The 19,855-nt window shown below is 32.9% G+C and overlaps 1 long non-coding RNA gene across 5 annotated transcripts in view; it reads left to right on the top strand.

The window, feature by feature from the left end:
* LOC145664599 (uncharacterized) overlaps positions 1-19,855 on the top strand; it is a 485,044-nt gene that overhangs the window by 50,269 nt on the left and 414,920 nt on the right. The window contains exon 2 of one of the 5 annotated variants that reach the window (XR_014127484.1): positions 13,382-14,167. The exons of 2 other annotated variants lie outside the window; for them this stretch is intronic. This is a non-coding gene — a long non-coding RNA (uncharacterized LOC145664599). Of the gene's footprint in view, positions 1-7,996; positions 12,080-13,381; positions 14,168-19,855 lie in introns of those variants that run through there. 2 more of the 5 variants (XR_014127486.1, XR_014127489.1) reach the window with 2 other exon arrangements.

The raw sequence follows: 19,855 nt of genomic DNA, 5'->3' as shown, positions 1-19,855 counted from the left end.
GTTAATTTGTTAAATACATTTAGATCTGTAGTTTATTACAAACGATCCTCTCACTTATTGACTTAAGCAAATTAAGTTAATAGTCGTAGATTGCTTTCATACATAATACCAATTCAACTCCAGAAATATTTCCTTTTTCAAAGGCAAGAATATATATACCTTATAATGAACACGTTGAGTTGAAATATCTAAAAGCTTTAAATTTCGCGTCATAACTCACATAATTTTTTAACATCTTACGTTCTATTTGCGTAATTGTAATTTATAAGTTCCAGTGTGTTCAGTATTTCCCCATCCAATTTTTCATTTTTTTTAAAAGTAATGATCCAAATTAAATGGATCGAAAGATTGCGATCGTGGCCAATACTTAGTTTTTGGATCACGGGCCACAAAGTTTTTGAACGACCCCTAAATCGAATTTTCGTATTTTCTACGGAATAAGCACACCATACTGAGCTAAGTGATAGTTTGAGTTTGGCTACGCTATATGTATTTCTCCAGATACAAGGTCTACAAGAAAATTTTTGATTCAAAAATATTTGATCTTTTGATCCAATAAATTTCGTCTAAGGTCATAATTGAAGGTCAACTCAAGTGTGAAATAATGGATCTTTTGACCCAACCAAAAAATTCAGTTAAGCGTAATTATTCTTGTAATATACAGATAGCTAATTTTTGATCATGGGAAATGGGAAAGGTCACAGTGAGGTCGTCCACGAAATTTTTGAAGGGCCCCTAAATCGAGTTTTTGTATTTTCTATGGAATAACCACATCGTACTGACAGTTAAGTGATAGTTTGGGTTTAGCTACACTATATGCAGTTCCTCAGGTATAAGACCTACAAGAAAATTTTTGATTGAAATATAATGGATCGTTTGATCCAAAATTGGATCAGGGGCCACAAAATTTTTGAATGGCCCCTAAATGAGTTTCCGTATTTTTTATGAAATAAGCACATCATACTGAGTCAAATGATATTTTGGGTTTGGCTACACTGTATGTAGTTCTCCAGATATAAGGCATATAGAACAATTTTTGACTGAAATATAATGTATCTTTTGATTAAAAAAAATCCAAGCCAACAACCGGAAAAATAGAATAAGCTCTACAGTGCAAAGGTCGAAAATTACTGACAGGTTTATTGTGCATCGTAATCCTATAGACCTCAGAATTTCTGGGTGAGTGTCAGGCTCTTTCTCTTTTGTTTTGGTCACAGCCTTCACATTCTCTGACCACTGACCTCGACAACCCGAGCAATACAAACAATTAAACATAGTTTTTATGCTGAAATAATGTATTTTTTCGTGTTTGCACCTAATTTTTAGTCTTTTTTCTGATTATTCGCGATTTTCGCTATCCGCGGTGCCCTTCCCTTCCAATTCTGCAGATAATCGAGGATTTACTGTAATTGTAAATATCACCGCGTCACTACCCTTTTCTATTTTGATAAGTTAGCATTTTGCCGTATAAAAATGTATTTCTTTACCTTTTTTATCAATCATTAGTGATAACTGTGGTCTCCTTTGCTGCAATAGACCTAGGTTTGATTAGCAGTGGATGCGTATATGGTCAGATTCCATGTTAAAATGGAGGTCTGTCTTATATACTTAGTGTTACTATTTACTATTAAATCCAATTAAGTAATTACATACAGTAGATTTTGTTAATATATAAGTTCGAAATACCGGTAAAACATCTTTCGTCTAGATGTACTCAGATAAATTATTGTTATTTAACAATGTTCTGTTATATTGTAGTAGAGAAGTAATTTTGAAGACTATTTCTTCCCAACGCAGGTTACATTTGCTGGTGACTGCAGCACAGAAGAGTCTCTTAAACGACGGCTCTGTCTATTATACAAAAATATGTCATTGCCCATAATTTAAATACATTTTCTACACAATAAAAATTATTGATCTCATGAATAATTTATTATCATAGTATTCTGTAAGTTATAGAAAAAAAATTAACATAGGGTGAGTTCACAACGGCATATATGGATTATATCATGTGATAACATTACACTGATTATAATATTAAAAGGGTTAAAATCAGCATGCGCCTATGAAAATTTTATTTAGGAAATCGGCCACCGAAAAGTTGGTTTTCTTCAGGCTCTTGAATTGATTAGGCATATCCTTAAAGCTATGAATGTATGTACATGTATATGCAATTCAATATGAAACATAAGTAAATAAGGTTTCCATATTAACTATAAATGAAAAGAAAAATGTCCGAAGATGAGACATGTTAATTGATAGATCTTTTAAGCTGAACATTCTTGACGGTCAATTCCCATGAGTAGTTTTCGAGAAAATTGACAAAAACTATTTTTTGTTTAACATAAAAATTGTACGAGGATCACACCCCCTATTAAAGTGAAACTGATACTAAAGCATACCTCCTTCAAGCCTTTTATTACAGCAGTGGTGTATGCAGAGGAGTTTGGGATTTGAACTCCTCTTGAGCAAAGCTTTATGGTAAAAAAAAATACACACACACACACACACACACACACACACACACACACATACAAAAATAAAGTATATCCTGCAATGATATGAAATTGCGTCTTTGAACCCCCTTGATGAAATTCTGTGTACACCACTGCATTATGACACTAAAAAACTACAGCACACATCGTTTAAGATATATCATAAAATTGTAATTAACTCTTAAACTTTATTATTATTATTATTATTTTGTTAGTGATGTAATGTATGCGTAATATCAACCGATGCGCTGTAAGTGCTATAATAATTGAGCAAATGCCGAAAAACATTTTTCGTATTTCAATGTTAACTCTTTGACATAAACCACAATGTCAACATTGTTTACCGATAAATCAGAATCCACAGGGGCAGAAATCATTGGTGGCTGATTCTCGAGTAAGGTAATTTTCTAGCAGAAAGTCGGAACCCTGTATCTCCTAAAACAAGGCCCAAAACCTACGGTGGACGAAAATTTTAACCTGATTTTTTTTTTAATGTATATTGTCATTCAGGAAACTTTATTCGTGTAATTTTGTGTGCATCAGATGTATCAATATCATTAAGTAATCTGCCATCACTAGCGGGTCACGTGCCCAAATGGGAGATTATATGCACCACGGTTCTTTTTGAGTCCTAATGTATCCAGTTAACTGTTATAATGCTCTCCAACAACAACAACAACTTTTTCTTCCTATGGTTCCTTCTTCTTCTTCTTCTTCTTCGACTTCTTTCTGTTTTTTTTCTTTCTTTTTTCTTTTTGTAAATATGTTAAGTCTACTGTGACATGCGTTTTAAAAAATCTTCAGTTATAAAATATTTTTTAACACTAAAATACTTTCGGTTATAAAATAAGAAAAAAATATGTTGTAAATTTTGAACATAATTTATTAATACTCAATTTTCGAAGATGGAGAAGGCAATGAACATAATTTCCCGTTTGTCAGGAAACTATAATTGTATGTGGAATAGGTACAGTCATGTTTGTGAAAAGGCTACCATTTTGTTTTAGGATCTTTATGTCTTTTTTGAAAATATGTCTTGAAAAAGACATAAGCAACAATTTTCGGTTACTAGGTTACTATAGATCTCGGATAGATATATATACAGGGCTACTATAAATGATTGGAGCGATTTCACAGTTCTATAATAACTGTATTGGTGTATATATTGCGATAATTTTCTCACGCACATAGAAAAACTCAAAACGTTTTCTTTAACAATTACAAATGTTCGATTATGTGCCCCATTAGTGATTCGACAGACATCAAGCCGAAAATCAAGTTCTTCCCATACTCGGCGCAACATGTTCCTATCAATGAGCTCAAAAGGACTGTTGATGCGGGCTTGCAGTTCTGGCAGATTTGCTGGTAGAGGAGGTGTGAACACTGAATCTTTCACATAACCCCCCACAAAAAATGTATGGGGTTAGGTCAGGACAGCGTGGAGGCCATGACATGAAATGTTTTCTCGGCGCCTGTCGCCATCTTGCCACACTGCTCACTGCTGCGCTCTAGTGAGATAAATCTGAAGTACACCTGCAGCAAACAAAACTTTTTGAGAGCTTTTCTACATTACTGTTGAGTTTTGTTACAATATCTCAATTACTAGAGCTACAGGGAATTTATGAAACTTCAATCATGTATAATAACCTTGTATATATATCAAAATTCTCTGTTAACGAATGGAAGTAAAGTGAGTTATCTTAGATATAATTAGATACGTACAGTAAAGTTGTCTTTCATTTAAGCGTTAAACTTGTTCAAGGAACAAAATGCATTGTCTTCTTTATTGTGAATTGTGTGAAGACATTATACAATTTTTTTCTAAACTATAGACTATATAATACATGAATTTTATGAAAATACTAAAAGCATTGAATTTTCTAAAATTATCTATGTTTGCTTTTTAAAAATTAGAAAAATTAATTTTCTAAATAAATAAATAAATAAAAAGTAAAAGAAAGAAAGAAAGAAAATACATACAATAGAAAGAAAACTCTTAAAGAGAATATTTAGTAATATTTTCCATTGTACAAGCTTTGCTTTTAACAGACTTAAACCTGATTTAAACAATACGTTTATTGTAATATATATATATATATATATATATATATATATATATATATATATATATATATATATATATATTAATGTATAACAGTTTCGCCAACTATCCACTTTGGCTTCATCAGACACTTTGAATACACATATAGTGACATTTAATATAAGAGACAGCGAAAAAATCCCTGATAGCCTGTGGTAGCCAATCAGGAATCAGGGATTTTTTCGCTGTCTTTTATATTAAATCTGTTACTATATGAGTATGCATAGTGTCTGATGAAGCCAAAGTGAATAGTTGGCGAAATTGTTACACGTTAATATATTTTACAATAAACCTATTATTGTGCATAGCAAGTAGTTTAAATCAGATTTAAGAATATTTAGGTATGGAAATTCTTCGTCTCATATTTTAATGTAAGAACTGTTTTCAAACACCATCAAACAATATTTTATTCTTAGTACTAGTATTACCTTTTTCTTAAGGGTGTTCGCTAATCTTACCCCCACTTCTTTAATTCTACTGAAATGAAATGAAATGAAATGAAATCTTTGAGTTTTACGTCCCACGGTTATGCCGGTTAGGCTAAAGGAGTCGGTGATGATGAGTAATGAATGAAATGGTGGAATGAAGAAAGTGGGAGGAAACGGGAGAACCCCGAGAAAACCCACGCAGACGGTGTTTGTCCACCACAAAGTTCACTTGGCGGGGCTGGGATCGAACCCGGGACCCCAAGCATCAGAGGTGAACGCTCTACCACTGAGATTTAATTCTACTGAATAACTTGAAAGACGAACATAAAACATTTAGTAAGTGAACCAGATAGTATTTACAAAACACTATTATATGAAGCAATAATTGTTTTCAAAATCTTGCTTGTAGTGTATAAATTTGAGTGCCCAACAATTATGATATAAACTGTTCACTCAAATTTCTGGTATATGAGACAATGTTTGAAATCGGTTATTAATTTATTTAGTAGTACATTTTGTAGACAGTATCTGGCTTACTTTCTGCAGTTTGGATATCCTTCATTGTAGTATTTTGTATACAGTACCTCACTATCTACAGTTTGGATATCCTTTATTGTAGTATTTTGTATATAGTGCATGGCTCACTTTCTACAATTTGGATATCCTTTATTGTAGTATTTTGTAGATAGTACCTGGCTCACTTTCTACAATTTGGATATCCTTCATTATAGTATTTTGTAGGTAGTACCTGGTTCACTTTCTACAATTTGGATATCCTTCATTGTAGTATTTTGTAGATAGTACATGGCTCACTTTCTACAATTTGGATATCCTTCATTGTAGTATTTTGTAGATAGTACATGGCTCACTTTCTACAATTTGGATATCCTTCATTATAGTATTTTGTAGGTAGTACCTGGTTCACTTTCTACAATTTGGATATCCTTCATTGTAGTATTTTGTAGATAGTACCTGGCTCACTTTCTACAATTTGGATATCCTTCATTATAGTATTTTGTAGGTAGTACCTGGTTCACTTTCTACAATTTGGATATCCTTCATTGTAGTATTTTGTAGATAGTACATGGCTCACTTTCTACAATTTGGATATCCTTCATTGTAGTATTTTGTAGATAGTACATGGCTCACTTTCTACAATTTGGATATCCTTCATTATAGTATTTTGTAGGTAGTACCTGGTTCACTTTCTACAATTTGGATATCCTTCATTGTAGTATTTTGTATACAGTACCTCACTATCTACAGTTTGGATATCCTTTATTGTAGTATTTTGTATATAGTGCATGGCTCACTTTCTACAATTTGGATATCCTTTATTGTAGTATTTTGTAGATAGTACCTGGCTCACTTTCTACAATTTGGATATCCTTCATTATAGTATTTTGTATACAGTACCTCACTATCTACAGTTTGAATATCCTTTATTGTAGTATTTTGTATATAGTGCATGGCTCACTTTCTACAATTTGGATATCCTTCATTGTAGTATTTTGTATACAGTACCTCACTATCTACAGTTTGGATATCCTTTATTGTAGTATTTTGTATATAGTGCATGGCTCACTTTCTACAATTTGGATATCCTTTATTGTAGTATTTTGTATATAGTGCATGGCTCACTTTCTACAATTTGGATATCCTTTATTGTAGTATTTTGTAGATAGTACCTGGTTCACTTTCTACAATTTGGATATCCTTCATTGTAGTATTTGGTATACAGTACCTCACTATCTACAGTTTGGATATCCTTTATTGTAGTATTTTGTATATAGTGCATGGCTCACTTTCTACAATTTGGATATCCTTTATTGTAGTATTTTGTATATAGTGCATGGCTCACTTTCTACAATTTGGATATCCTTTATTGTAGTATTTTGTAGATAGTACCTGGCTCACTTTCTACAATTTGGATATCCTTCATTATAGTATTTTGTAGGTAGTACCTGGTTCACTTTCTACAATTTGGATATCCTTCATTGTAGTATTTTGTAGATAGTACATGGCTCACTTTCTACAATTTGGATATCCTTCATTATAGTATTTTGTAGGTAGTACCTGGTTCACTTTCTACAATTTGGATATCCTTCATTGTAGTATTTTGTAGATAGTACATGGCTCACTTTCTACAATTTGGATATCCTTCATTTTTCTAAGTTATGTACTAATTTATTTTAAATTAAAGGTGAAGTAAATTTAACGAAGAGAAAAGCTTAAAAAATACACTTTTCAGAACCTACGTAATATCCAAATTAAACTAATTTGATAGACCATCAATTGATGGTGCACTTATATTATTTTTCGCTTTAGATAAACTTTAATTCCAGATTAAAGGAAAAATCGCCGTGATTATATTGTGAATACAAATAAGAGAATAGTATATTTTAATTTAACCACCGTAGTACTTTTTCTACCCTTTTGCTACAAAATACTCTCCCGGCTCTACTTCTGTCCGTAATTATTTGCCTGTTTAAAGAACACTAAATTATTCAAATATCTGCAATTATTTGACTACCCAAAATTTAAGACTATCATTACATATCTGACCGATATAGGTAAATGAATAACCATCTATTATCACATAATCAGGAAAAGAACTTAACAAATCATAGTAAATCACATTTCTATTTTTGTATTAAAAAATAATATAAATGAATCGTAACTTCATATATTTCTGAAGATATTTTGGAGAGAAGATTTTAGAATTTATGGAACTTTCATAAGAAATAAAGAATAACAAACCATAAAGCATATTATCTTGTATCCTATGAGACAAATAGAAGAAAATATGAGTTCGTCTCTTTATTGTACAGAGTCTTTGGTGTCTGTGCTTGTGTATGTGTGTTATATGTGTCAAGAAACAACCGTACTGTTCTCATACTTGCCAAACCAATCCCTATCATATTTATTCCTCGTTTTTATGAGTTCTTTTTTTTTCCTTCTGCGGGGAGCAGGAGGGAATGTGATCTTCCAACACTTCAGCCATGGTCGTAGATGGTGGTGTTATCTAGCGGCGATTTTAATAACTAGATTTGTAAACAGTCAGCCAGCGAGTGAAAAAGAAGGTAAGGAGTGGCGGAAACCCAAGCGGCCGTCAATGTACTCACTCACTCACAGGGCGGTCGGATAGGAGGCGCTGGTCTCCGCTCTATTGCTGTAGGAGACAGGCACAAGAGTTCGGCGATGGAAACAGCCAAGCAACGCCACGCACCACAAGGGGAAAAGATTGGCCATGACCTTGCAGAATTGATCGAGTTTTTTTTTTCTAGTACGCTCCTCCTCCTCTCGTTTCCCTTCTACTCTCGCCTTCACATTTATTTTCTTTTTTCTGTATTTTTTTTTTAAAAAAAAGAACGAAATGTTTACTTTAATTTTTCTTTGTGTCCATACTTTACCTTGAACGCGTAGGAGTTTCAATTTATATACGTTGTGCGGGTAATGACCGCCAAACACGTGATTTCTTAACCTAAAATAAGTTAAAACGTGATAATTGATATAGACTTATGTATACATAAATATTTACAAATTGCAACAAGGAAAAACTCAATTATATCAATTATTGCTATTTTAAATAATCATTGGCAAAATAAGTGTACAATCGCAGACAAAATGAAATAAATATACCACATCTTATACACAGAATTTATATAGGCTACACAGTATGCTTCAAAAAATCTATTGTATAGAAATTATATCTCTTTAGAATGAAACTTACAAATATATATATTGTATCTGAATTCTGAATGTTACATTAAAATAATAATCCACAATGACATGTAAATAGTGACTACAGTGAAGCATAATTCTGTTTATTGTGTCAAAAGCACTTTTTCTATTTATCTCCTTTTGCTGTTTTCTTTTCACATCACAGAAGTCTATCAACAATTAAAAATATTTCCACATTCTCTACTCAAATAGTAGTATATTTGATAAGTGCTTTATGCAATTAGATGTAGACTAGTTCCAATATTCAACTGCATTGATTCTCAATAATACTACAGAATTCTCGTAAGCGTCTGGATTATTTCACGAGTACAAATTCTATGTCGAATACTTAATGTTCATTAGATACATTTTTTTTAACAGGCGTAATATAGCCCACACTTTAATAAATGATACCATTTTCCTGTACGGCTTTGTAGAAAGTATGGAAAGATTTAAAATGCTAGGAACAGCTACCTATTCTACCAAATTATTTCTGAAGTGCGCCATCGAAGTCGTTCTCATGGCTAAGTATGATTTCAAACGATTTCTTTCGGGAAGGGGGGGGGGGATTTCAATATGCAGGGCATTAAAGCAGTACTTCGAAAATACTGGTAACACTTATTAAGCACGATTTGAGATTTGTCCCGGGAAAATTTTGGTAGCTCCAAGAAGACATTCTTGACCCTGAAATCATCACTGTTCATACAACTCGTAAACAAGCCGATCTATTGCCTGAGTGTGTCTCTAGATTTCTGCTACAGCAAAATTCGTGTAAATGAACTGATGCAGTTAGCGTCCAAAATTTTCAGATTCATACAATAAAAAGTGAAAAAAAAAACTAGAGAATTTTAGTCAAAACAAACGAAAAAGGATCCAGTCAAATATTACAAAATTCAGCGAGCATATTTTAACTGCATAAACTAACATGGTACGATATTTCATTATGTTATTACAATACAACTTCGTTTATCCGGACTAACTTGGACCAAGGGCAATCCGGAAAATAGAAAATCCGAATAATCCGGGTAATATGGGTAATAAGCAAATCAAATCCTTAAAAAGCAGACTTATTGTTTATTACGATAAATTTTCACATCATTTCTTAACGAAGAATTGGTCCACTTCTTCTGTTTGAAGCTTTTTAAAACTCGACAAAAAGCATTTTATGTACAGTATTAATATAATTTATTGTACAATCTATGCAGGAATTGTACATTTAATCAAAATAAAAAGCAAATGAGTAGCGTATTATAATTACATTCTTGCTATCATAGTTATAAATTATTATCTATACGAGCATTATTATTATTATTTTTTTTAATCTACAAATCTGATTCGGATAAACGAGACTGTACTGTATTTAGTGACAACTTAGTGATAAGAAGTTACAGAAAGCTCAGGATTTATTGTAAAGCGTTTATTTATATACTTTTATGTTTATATATACTTTTGTAAACACTTTTGTTTTTGTATAAGGAAAAGGTCTTAGTCTGTGAATAACACTAATTCCTAATAATTAACACTCACCATTCCGTTACGTGCTGCCTAGCCGCCTGACGTCAATACTTGGCGCTAGCATGCAGACAATTTGCAGGTTTAAAATATTGTGCCGACTTAATTGCAACTTTAAAACTGCATTATTTCAATTTAATTATGCAAGACCGTAACTACTTATATATCTAGTGTTAAAGATTATTCTACAATAATATATTCTAAGGATTTAATTGCAATTTAAAACTGAATTGTTTGAATTTAATTATTTGAAAATAGATAGTGTGATGATGTTGAACATAACGTGCTTTGCGGGTCATAATTCTACTTAGATTTGAACTACTTAAGTACAGGGTGTTACAAAAATGTCATAATAGTTTGAGAACAGATTCCTCACATCAAAATAAGGAAGAAAATTCATAGAGACCTGTGCTCAAAAGTTTCGGAGTTATAGGGTCCCGAAAACGTGAAACAAGTGAATTTTAAAAGTTCATTGTTCCACAACTATGGGACCTATCGTAGTTGGGTTAAGACATCACTTTGGAACTGGTATGTGAATTATCCAAATATCCATGTTTAAGAATGCTCCAGTACTTGCATACAAATTTTTAAAAAGAGGTAGGTGGAGAATGATCAAGTATTCCCAAACAGCCTCTCTAAAAAATGATTGTTCAAGTACCGAAGGTTCTAAAAGATAGATATTTGGATAGTTCACATACTGGTAACTCAGTGATGTCTTGACCTGACTACGATCGGTCCTATAGTAGTGGAACTATGAACTTTTAAAGCTCATTTTTTTTCACGTTTTCGGCACTCCATAACTACGAAACCACGCACTTCCGACCACAGGTCCATATAAACGTTTTTTCTTATTTTGATGTGAGGAATATATTCCCAAAATAAAGTGACAAATTTTTGTAATACCTTGTATATGTAGATTATACTTAAGTTTGTTGTGAGCATTTTTTTAAAAGTTAAATGTAAACTATTACAGCTTTTAATTGAGGACGGTTTCAATCTATAGTTTACAAGGAAACGAAGACTCGAGAACATCTTATTTAAGTAATCATGAAAGAAGGATCAAATGTTGCTAAACGAATGTGTTATAAAGACTCTATAATTTAAATCCTTGCGTTAGAAATCGAATTTTGGCTAGATGTAGACCTACTACGTGCAACAAATATTGTATACATGTTGATTCTTATGCAAATATGTTCAAATATCTTTGCTCATTCTTATGGAGCCAACTACATTTGTCTTATCTCACACAGTGTATCGCAATAAATGTACAAACTTGTGAAGAAACTTTGTGATCACTTTATGTTTTCCTCATTCATTAATTTTAATATTTCAATTTCTAACATTACTTCCCTCTTCTTTGAGTTTCTATCATCTTTTAAAAGTAAAAGAAACTCACACGTTTTGTAGTTTGTTAAAAACTTATTAAGGAAACAAGTATCTAATATTAGAGTATGTTCATAATTATTTTGTTCATTTATAATATACACTTATAAAAAATTAACTATATATATCCTCCTGTTTGATTTTATGTGTATTCAGGTATTCAGCGCTCTTCCACTTGTTAGCACTACAAACATCCTAACAGGGAGATATTTGAGAACAGAAATACTTGAAAAGAAAATGTTTAATTAAATAAAATAATTATTTTATATGTATTCATTTGAAAAGTATTTATTTACGGGAATAATATTATATCATTACATATTTGTATTCATTTTAGATATAAATATTCAAATATAAAATATAACCAGATTTTTTTTTATTATTATTTTTTCCTTTATAATTTGCTTCCTTTATTAAATTCTCTAAATCAATTTGTTCAGCTTTTCCTACATCTATATTAGTGATATTAGATTTTAATTTGCAATTTAATTAGCATAAAACGAGAAAATTTTGTCCAAAGATGAGACACACATTAATTAATATAACTCATTAAGCAGAACTCATTGATCTTTGTGAGTGTAAATCTTTGTTTTTAAGAAAATCGAAAAAGAAATATTTTGTAAACCTAAAAATTGATGCTGTACGATGATCATATCACGTGTTAAGATGAAACTGACATCAAAGTGTAGATTAATCAAGCCTTTCTTTATGGCACCAACAATATTACAATACAGTGTATGGATGGTAAATGAGATAAAACCTAAAATTACGATTATCCTTTACGCTTTAATTTTTGTTTAACAATGATATTGTTCAGAATTAACAATCGATAAATCACATGAAGCTGAATAAAATGGCATGCTTGAGAGGAAATTCTTATGCGTAGTTTTGGAGAAAATCGAGAAAAACGACTTTTTATGATATTGTTGAATTATCATTATTTTTTTACTTTTGAGTTCTAATCTTATATAAGTTTGGATTACATATTTGATATTAAGGTATGAGCAGGTTAAGGAAATTATACGAACAAAATACGGGGACTCTGTACTCTAGTGGTTAGAGCGCCGAACGTATGTCTGCGTGGTTACGGGTTCGATTCCCGGTCGGTACTTTCCAATTTTCGGTGTCCACCCAGTGTCGTGAGGCAAACAGCGGAGTCACATGAATAAAAGACGGGGCAAATAGGTCTAAAAAGCTTCTGGTACGCCTGTTAGAGACAGAAGGACTCAGTGTGCTGACCACCTGTTTGTCGGTAGCCTGGAAGTAGTTCAGCTGATCGCTAACAGGTGGTGTTGGAGCGGTTCAGACCCACAAAGGGCTGTTACACTAAGTGATTTAGTGGTATATGAACAAAATATTGAGTGGTACAAAGTCTGAACCTACAAAGGCAAATCTTAAAAAGTAAGTCTTTCGTTTGCCAATATTATACAGTTGATAGTTTTTGCTCAACACAGTTTTAATAGTGATACACATACTACTTTTAAAATATGCATTGTAACATTTAACTGGACTACAATATCTGCATCAAACTTTAAAAAAAAACTATGGTAATACGCTAATATGCTTTAAATAATGAATATATACAGTTTAGTGAAGTGTGTCAAGAGTTTAGACATATAAATGATTAATATGCCAGTAACAATTCGAAATATTATTTATATTGTTTTTATTTATTTCTTCTCTTCATTGGTGCTAAAGAATGTTAACGTTGCTGAATTACCATTATTTATACTTTCGAGCTCTAATCTTATCCAAATTTGGAATATACTTTTTATATTGAGCATCTTAAGTAATATATATAAATATATATACAAATTATTGAGTGGTGCTAAGTCTGAACCTGCAAAGACAAAATTCAAGACACATGGAGGAAGTAAATACGCGTATACCTAGAATGATACAGGTGCTGAAGGAAGATATCAAAGGAAATCGACTGCAGAAGACTGAATGCAGGAGAAACTTCGACCATGTTCAAAGTCACAAATCAAATGCAGAAATTTTAGAAGATGGAGATAATACGGAATCTATACAGGGGCGGATCCAGGGGGGCGATCGGGGCGCCCCCCCAGAAGAGGAAAACTTTCTTATTTTATATATATAAATAAAACTCATTCCATAGTTTGGAGCCCTTAAAAGTAGCAGTATGACAACTCACCGCCCCGCCAGAAGTCTTTCTTGGATCCGCCCCTGAATCTATATTGAAAATATTGAAGTGGAACATTGATGTTTAAATAATTTAGTCATTAAAATTGTATTTTGTATTTGTATACTTATGAAATGTCAATGGACCTAGATATTTACAGTATTTTGTAATATACACATGAACGTGCTTGGCAGAATAGTTTGTTGGTAAAACACTCACCTCTGGAGCTAAGGGGGGTCTTTGTTAGATCCAGTTCATATGGTCCTATGATTAACAAAATCGACAGTTTCTCCTCCAACTACTGCCATTACATATATATAGTGGAGTGGCAGCTCGTGGAATAAAGAGTAGAGTGGGCCAAACAAAAGACTAATATTTTACCGGTACTGTTACTCTAGTATTACGATAATAATAATACTCATACACATTGCTTATGTTGTTTATTTTTTCTTAAAAAGTGAACTTGTTTTAAATTCATATTTTGCTATTAAAAGATATTAAATAATAAAAAGGTTCTAATTTAACAAAGTATTCGATTTTATTAATTAAGTTATCGCTTAGAGACACGTCAGTTGTTTCCTACAGTTAGTTTCTATTTTGTTCTTTCATAATTTGTATACAAAGATTATTTTTAAACTGCATCTGATGAATACTTTCTCAAAACCCAAAAACATCTTCCTCTATGTTTATCAACATTAAAAATATGAGTACACGTATTCCTGATAATTTGTCTCAACAAAAAATGAAAGAAATAATAACTAAAAACTGTTTTCTCATCGTCTAAGCAATACTTTATATCACTCACAATTGCATTGTATGCTTTTAAAATAGTAAAAAATATTCTTTAATGAGCATAATACTACATAAGTTCCCTGTATCTTTGTATGTAGCTAAAAATAGAGCTGAGTCAATTTACACTCCATACGAGTTCAAATTAAACTCACAGATTAAACTAAGCCGGTCCTCCAGGTGCAACTTGGACTTGAAAAACTACAATATTACCCAAAGTTTCTCTTAGGATCATAATCTTCTCTTACTTTACAATCGGAAGATATCAGCTATAGACTGAAGCATACAGAATCCAGAGGGGATTATACAGAAGGGCCCATATTTCTCCTCCGTGAGTAGATAGTTCAGATGAACTACTACCAGGTCGAGTATTGATGCTTTTCTAGTATAGATATACAGTACAGCAAATTATAATAATAGTATACGTCACATGCCTGTTTCGAGCTGTCTGACCTCTATCAAACTCTGATATATCGCCGGCTTTCTTCACTCTCCACATAAGCACTAAATTGAATATTTTAGTGAGAGTCTTGTCACCGTCTGGTAAGCAATTCTCCCGTATCCTGTGATTCTAACGTCAGCCCGACGACTTAGTTAAAAAAGAAGCGGGTGAGCATAATGTTTTGAGTGGTGAGTGTACACTAAATGATAGTAATTGTATACTTCGTATACAGGTACCGCAAATATTCTACAACTTAACCTTTGACACCATGTATGTATGTATTTATGAATGTGAATTCATCGGCTGTTGTCAGTATTCTGTATGAATGAGTCGAGTAATTTCGTCATTTTCGCTATCAATCTAAGGGTAAATGCAAGGTTGCTAAAGTCACATGTTAGCTTCCAAACCATCCATCCGTCTGCTGAACCATCTACTGAACAAAGAAAGCACTGGCTGATATTTGGTTTCACTTTTCTTTCACGTAAGTAACCGTTTATTTACCTTCTTTATCTTTGTTCTGTTTACTTGTTAAAATCCCTTCTTTGGATTTTTTTTTAATGGCAATTTTCTATTCCATTATAATATTTTAAAGTCAATATAAAGCATAAACATTGAAGTTCCACCTCTGTATTTTTGGAACCCACCGGAAACAAAGAATACAGGAAAAGCTGACTGAAATACGCCATGTTTGACCTATTCAGTACAATTCAGTTTCCTGTATGCTGGCATAAAATGTCATGCCCATATGCTCATGAAAATACTTTTGTAAATGTGACAAACTATTTCTTGTCTGTGCACCGAGAAAACTTTTCTCGTAAACCAGATTGAACAATTCTTGTTCTTAAGGAAAACAACATAATAGATTTGAATTCTACTTTATACAACCATATTCCTTTAATTTTTCATAAATGAGAATTTCAAACTAAGAAAGGATCTTCTCGGTACATAGATTAAAAAAAAAAAAAAAAAAAAAGTTCCTCTAGCTTCTACCGGTAAAACGTACAGAATCAGTGTTTTATAGAATTAGGACTTAACGTATTTTTTTAAGTAACTGTTGTGAGACATTGCCATGACTGATTAGGCGACTAGACGGTTTTTAACTAGATGGCATGTAGTCGTCACATTAGTTTGTTTTGTATGCTTGACCAGAACATTACTTCGAGTGTCTCTGATTGTTATCAAAATACTGGTTTCTAACACCTAAATATACGGTGTGAATGCAGGGAAAAGCGATTTCGCCAGCTTCCGTATCGTATATTGTGTAAATTCATTTGTATTCGTTATTTCCAGAATTTGGTACATAATGCAGATACATGAACTAGAAATACCTCGTTTAATCATGTTATCAGTTAATAACTTACCGTCAGGTGCTATTCAGAAGGACTAATAAATAAATAAATATGTATATAAATTAACTTCTAAATAAAGAACACAAAAATCTACAAATATGCTTTAATTGGCAATAGAAAACGTTTGTTAAAAAGAAAAAAAAAGAAACACGTCCATATATGATATGTATACCAGCATTTTATGGCCATTACTATATGATTTGGAGAAATTGGGCAGCATAATTTACCAGAACCATATTTTGATACACACAAATAATCATCAAATTAAATAGGAATCATATTCCTTACCAAGAATTAGGAAGAAAATAGTATAACTTATAGACTAACTTATGTCAGGATTTTTTTTCTTCTTAATTTTAGAAACATTGGCATTGACCAAAGCCAACTAATATTTTTAAAAGTCTTTTTCTTCTTTTTTTAAATCTGACTACCCATTTGTCTTTGTTAAACCTTTAATTTTTATCCATAACCAGAAGTACTGTAAATCAAACAAAATGAACCCTCTGTAGCCACTAAAGATATTTATATTCAAGCGAAGATAACAATTACTCTATAGGTAGTTATGTGGATTAAATTATCCGAATAACCATTTGAACATTAGGTATTCGATTAATATTATTCGCATCACTTTTCTACTGTTATTTGAATATCCCAAGATACGTTTCCAATATTCGAACATTTGTTCAAATAATGAATTTAATTCATATTCAAATAACGAATAAACGAAGAATCCATAATTCGAATATTTGAGTAATGAGTTATTCGAATTTTAACAGTAGAGTAGAGGGGGGCAAGAGTACGTGGGGGGTAAGGATACGATTCCCTAAAATCAGGTGAATATATTCGCGTATGACAATAATGCGTCACGTGGAGTTTGATGCTAATGGCGTCTAGAACCTAAACAAGTTTGAGTGTGCTGCGGCAAACGACATGCTTTCTAGGTAATTATTTATGTTTTTCTAATAGTTTGATATAATATTGGGACACAAGTAGTTAATGAATAACTTACACAATTTTTTAACGATTTCAAAGTACTATAAAGCGTTAGTTTCTAACATATCCATTGTTTGACAGGACGGAGTAAATTGCCTTTTTTCCAACAGTTGGCTGTACAACATCACGGGAAAGTCAATTGTGTAGTGAGGGGGCAAGGGTACGCAGATACCGATGGGGCAAAGGTACGCGTGCGTACTCTTGCCCCTTCTGTTCTATGAAAAAGAATCCAATTTGATTTAGATCTAACAATCAAAAAAGAATGTAGATTCTATTGTAATAGAGAGTGACGGCAAACTTTACGAATACTGGTTCCCATATGTAGCCTCTAACGTTAAGAATTCTAAAGAATCCTGATATTTTCTTATGTACGAGGGATAAATTTTTATTCTAAATACCACTCCTTACATAAAATATCTAAGGTGGTGTTTGAGTTTTCGAAACAGATAAACGTGTGAGATAGTTAAATCTGCAGTTATTGAATAACATTACGCTTGCTTATTTTATTCATGTTTCAGAAATTCTATGCTTTGTCCTCTTTTATCTTAAATGTCAGTAGTCTTCAGTAATGCTATGCTTTGTCCTCTTTTATCTTAAATGCCAGTAGTCTTCAGTAATAAATTTCAATAGGCCTTATGCAGAGTCGTTCTAACGCGTGATTAGTGCCATGCTAAAAAGTTCGACTACCATATGTTTCCTGTAGTAGTCAGTCCTTTAGTAATCATACGTTAAAATGACTCTGCATAAGGCAGTGTCAGTCCAATGATTGGTATGGGATCCTATAAAGATATATGAAGCTAACCTAACATTTGACAATATGTAGCTTCATCAAAGATAGGTCGAGAAGTTTTCATGTTACCCTCGTAGGTGACAAACATTCTGTAACTGATGGAATAAGCCGAATTTGGAAATATATTTTTATAAAGGGTCTAAATAATATCTGATTTTTATGCATCCTATGCATTCCCATTACTGACATAAGGAGAATTAAGGATTTTTCTTTTCTTTTTTTAAAATGAGAATCTGCAACGTCTTTAGGCACAATAAAGCCAGTAGGCCTATTTACTGAAGAAATGGAGAACGAATTAGTGGAATATATCACATTACTGGATCAATTCTCCTATGACTTAGCTTTAAAAGATCTAAGAAGAATGGCATACAATTTTGCTGAACGTAACTAGTTGCCCCATATCCTTTAGCCATGCGAATCGAATGGCAGGAAGAGATTGGACAGAGTCTTTCCGTCGTAGACATTTAACTATTGCTTTGCGACAGCGAAGACTGGTCTGGGGAGAGCTCGTGGGTTTATCAAGCCACAAGTTGAATGTTTTTTTTTAATTGTCTAAAAGATCTTGTAAGAGAAAACTGCTTTTCTCTACGGGATATTTACAATATGTACGAAACTGGCATAAATACGGTTCCTCATAAAGTTCCAAAAGTCGACTAAAAATCAGTTGTGAATAAAACTGTATCTAGTGATTTTGGAGTCAACATAACAGCTGTTTCCTGGTGAGTGTATTTAGTTCCTTTATTCCCCAGATATTTCCCAGAAAACGAATGAAACAAGAATTATTCGATGGCTCGCCGCCGGGTTCTGTGGGAATGATATCTGATTCTGGTTCAACTCACAACTTTTCGTAGAATGGTTATATTACTTACACCAACATGTGCGATCAAATTCGGTTACGAAAAGAGTATTGTTACTTGTTGACAATCAGACCTCTCACATTTCAATCGAGGCGATTGATTTCTGCAGGCAAAATGGGATAGTGATGTTGAGTTTTCCACCGCATACTAGCTATAATTTGAAACCATTAGATCGCTCCTGTTTTTGACCCGCTGAAATCCTGGTATTCAACACTGTGTGATAAAAGGATGATGAATCATCCATCCCGCCTAATTCCAAGTTGCGAATTTGTTTACTGAGGCTTACTACAAAGCTGCAACCACTGGTATCCAGCCTTCAAGAATCTGGAGTTGTCCCACTGAATCCAGATGTGTTCACTGAAGAAGATTTTCTTCCCTCTATTGTGGATGTGGTAGACTTAAATGTAGAAGCCAGCTCTGAAGATGGAAGCATTCCTGAAGCAACAAATCAAGCATCAGACCTGAATCGAGTCCATAATCGTTCATCGGATGATTCACTGGAAGTGAAAAGGGGCCCATGCGGCGCATCTAGATCAAGCACTCCTTTGCCAGTTGCTCGTCCTCCTCCATCTGCTACCAAACCTTCAATCAGTAACGCTGGATTCTCACTAGAAGCAAGCAAGAGCTCATGCAGACTGTCCACTTCAAACACTCTTCTGCCGGTTACTCGTTCTCATTCATCTGTTACCAAATCTTCAACCAGTAAAGCTAGATCCTCACTAGAAACAAGCAAGAGCTCATGCGGACTGTCCACTTCAAACACTCTTCAGCCGGTTGCTCGTTCTCATTCATCTGTTACCAAACCTTCAACCAGTAAAGCTGGATTCTCAATAGAAGCAAGCAGGAGCTC

This window comes from Thermobia domestica, chromosome 11 (genome assembly GCF_964235325.1).
Source record: "Thermobia domestica chromosome 11, izTheDome1.hap1.1, whole genome shotgun sequence".
Lineage (NCBI taxonomy): Eukaryota > Metazoa > Arthropoda > Insecta > Zygentoma > Lepismatidae > Thermobia > Thermobia domestica.
Note: the sequence above shows the minus strand (reverse complement) of the source record. Positions and strands in the feature narration are given on the sequence as shown.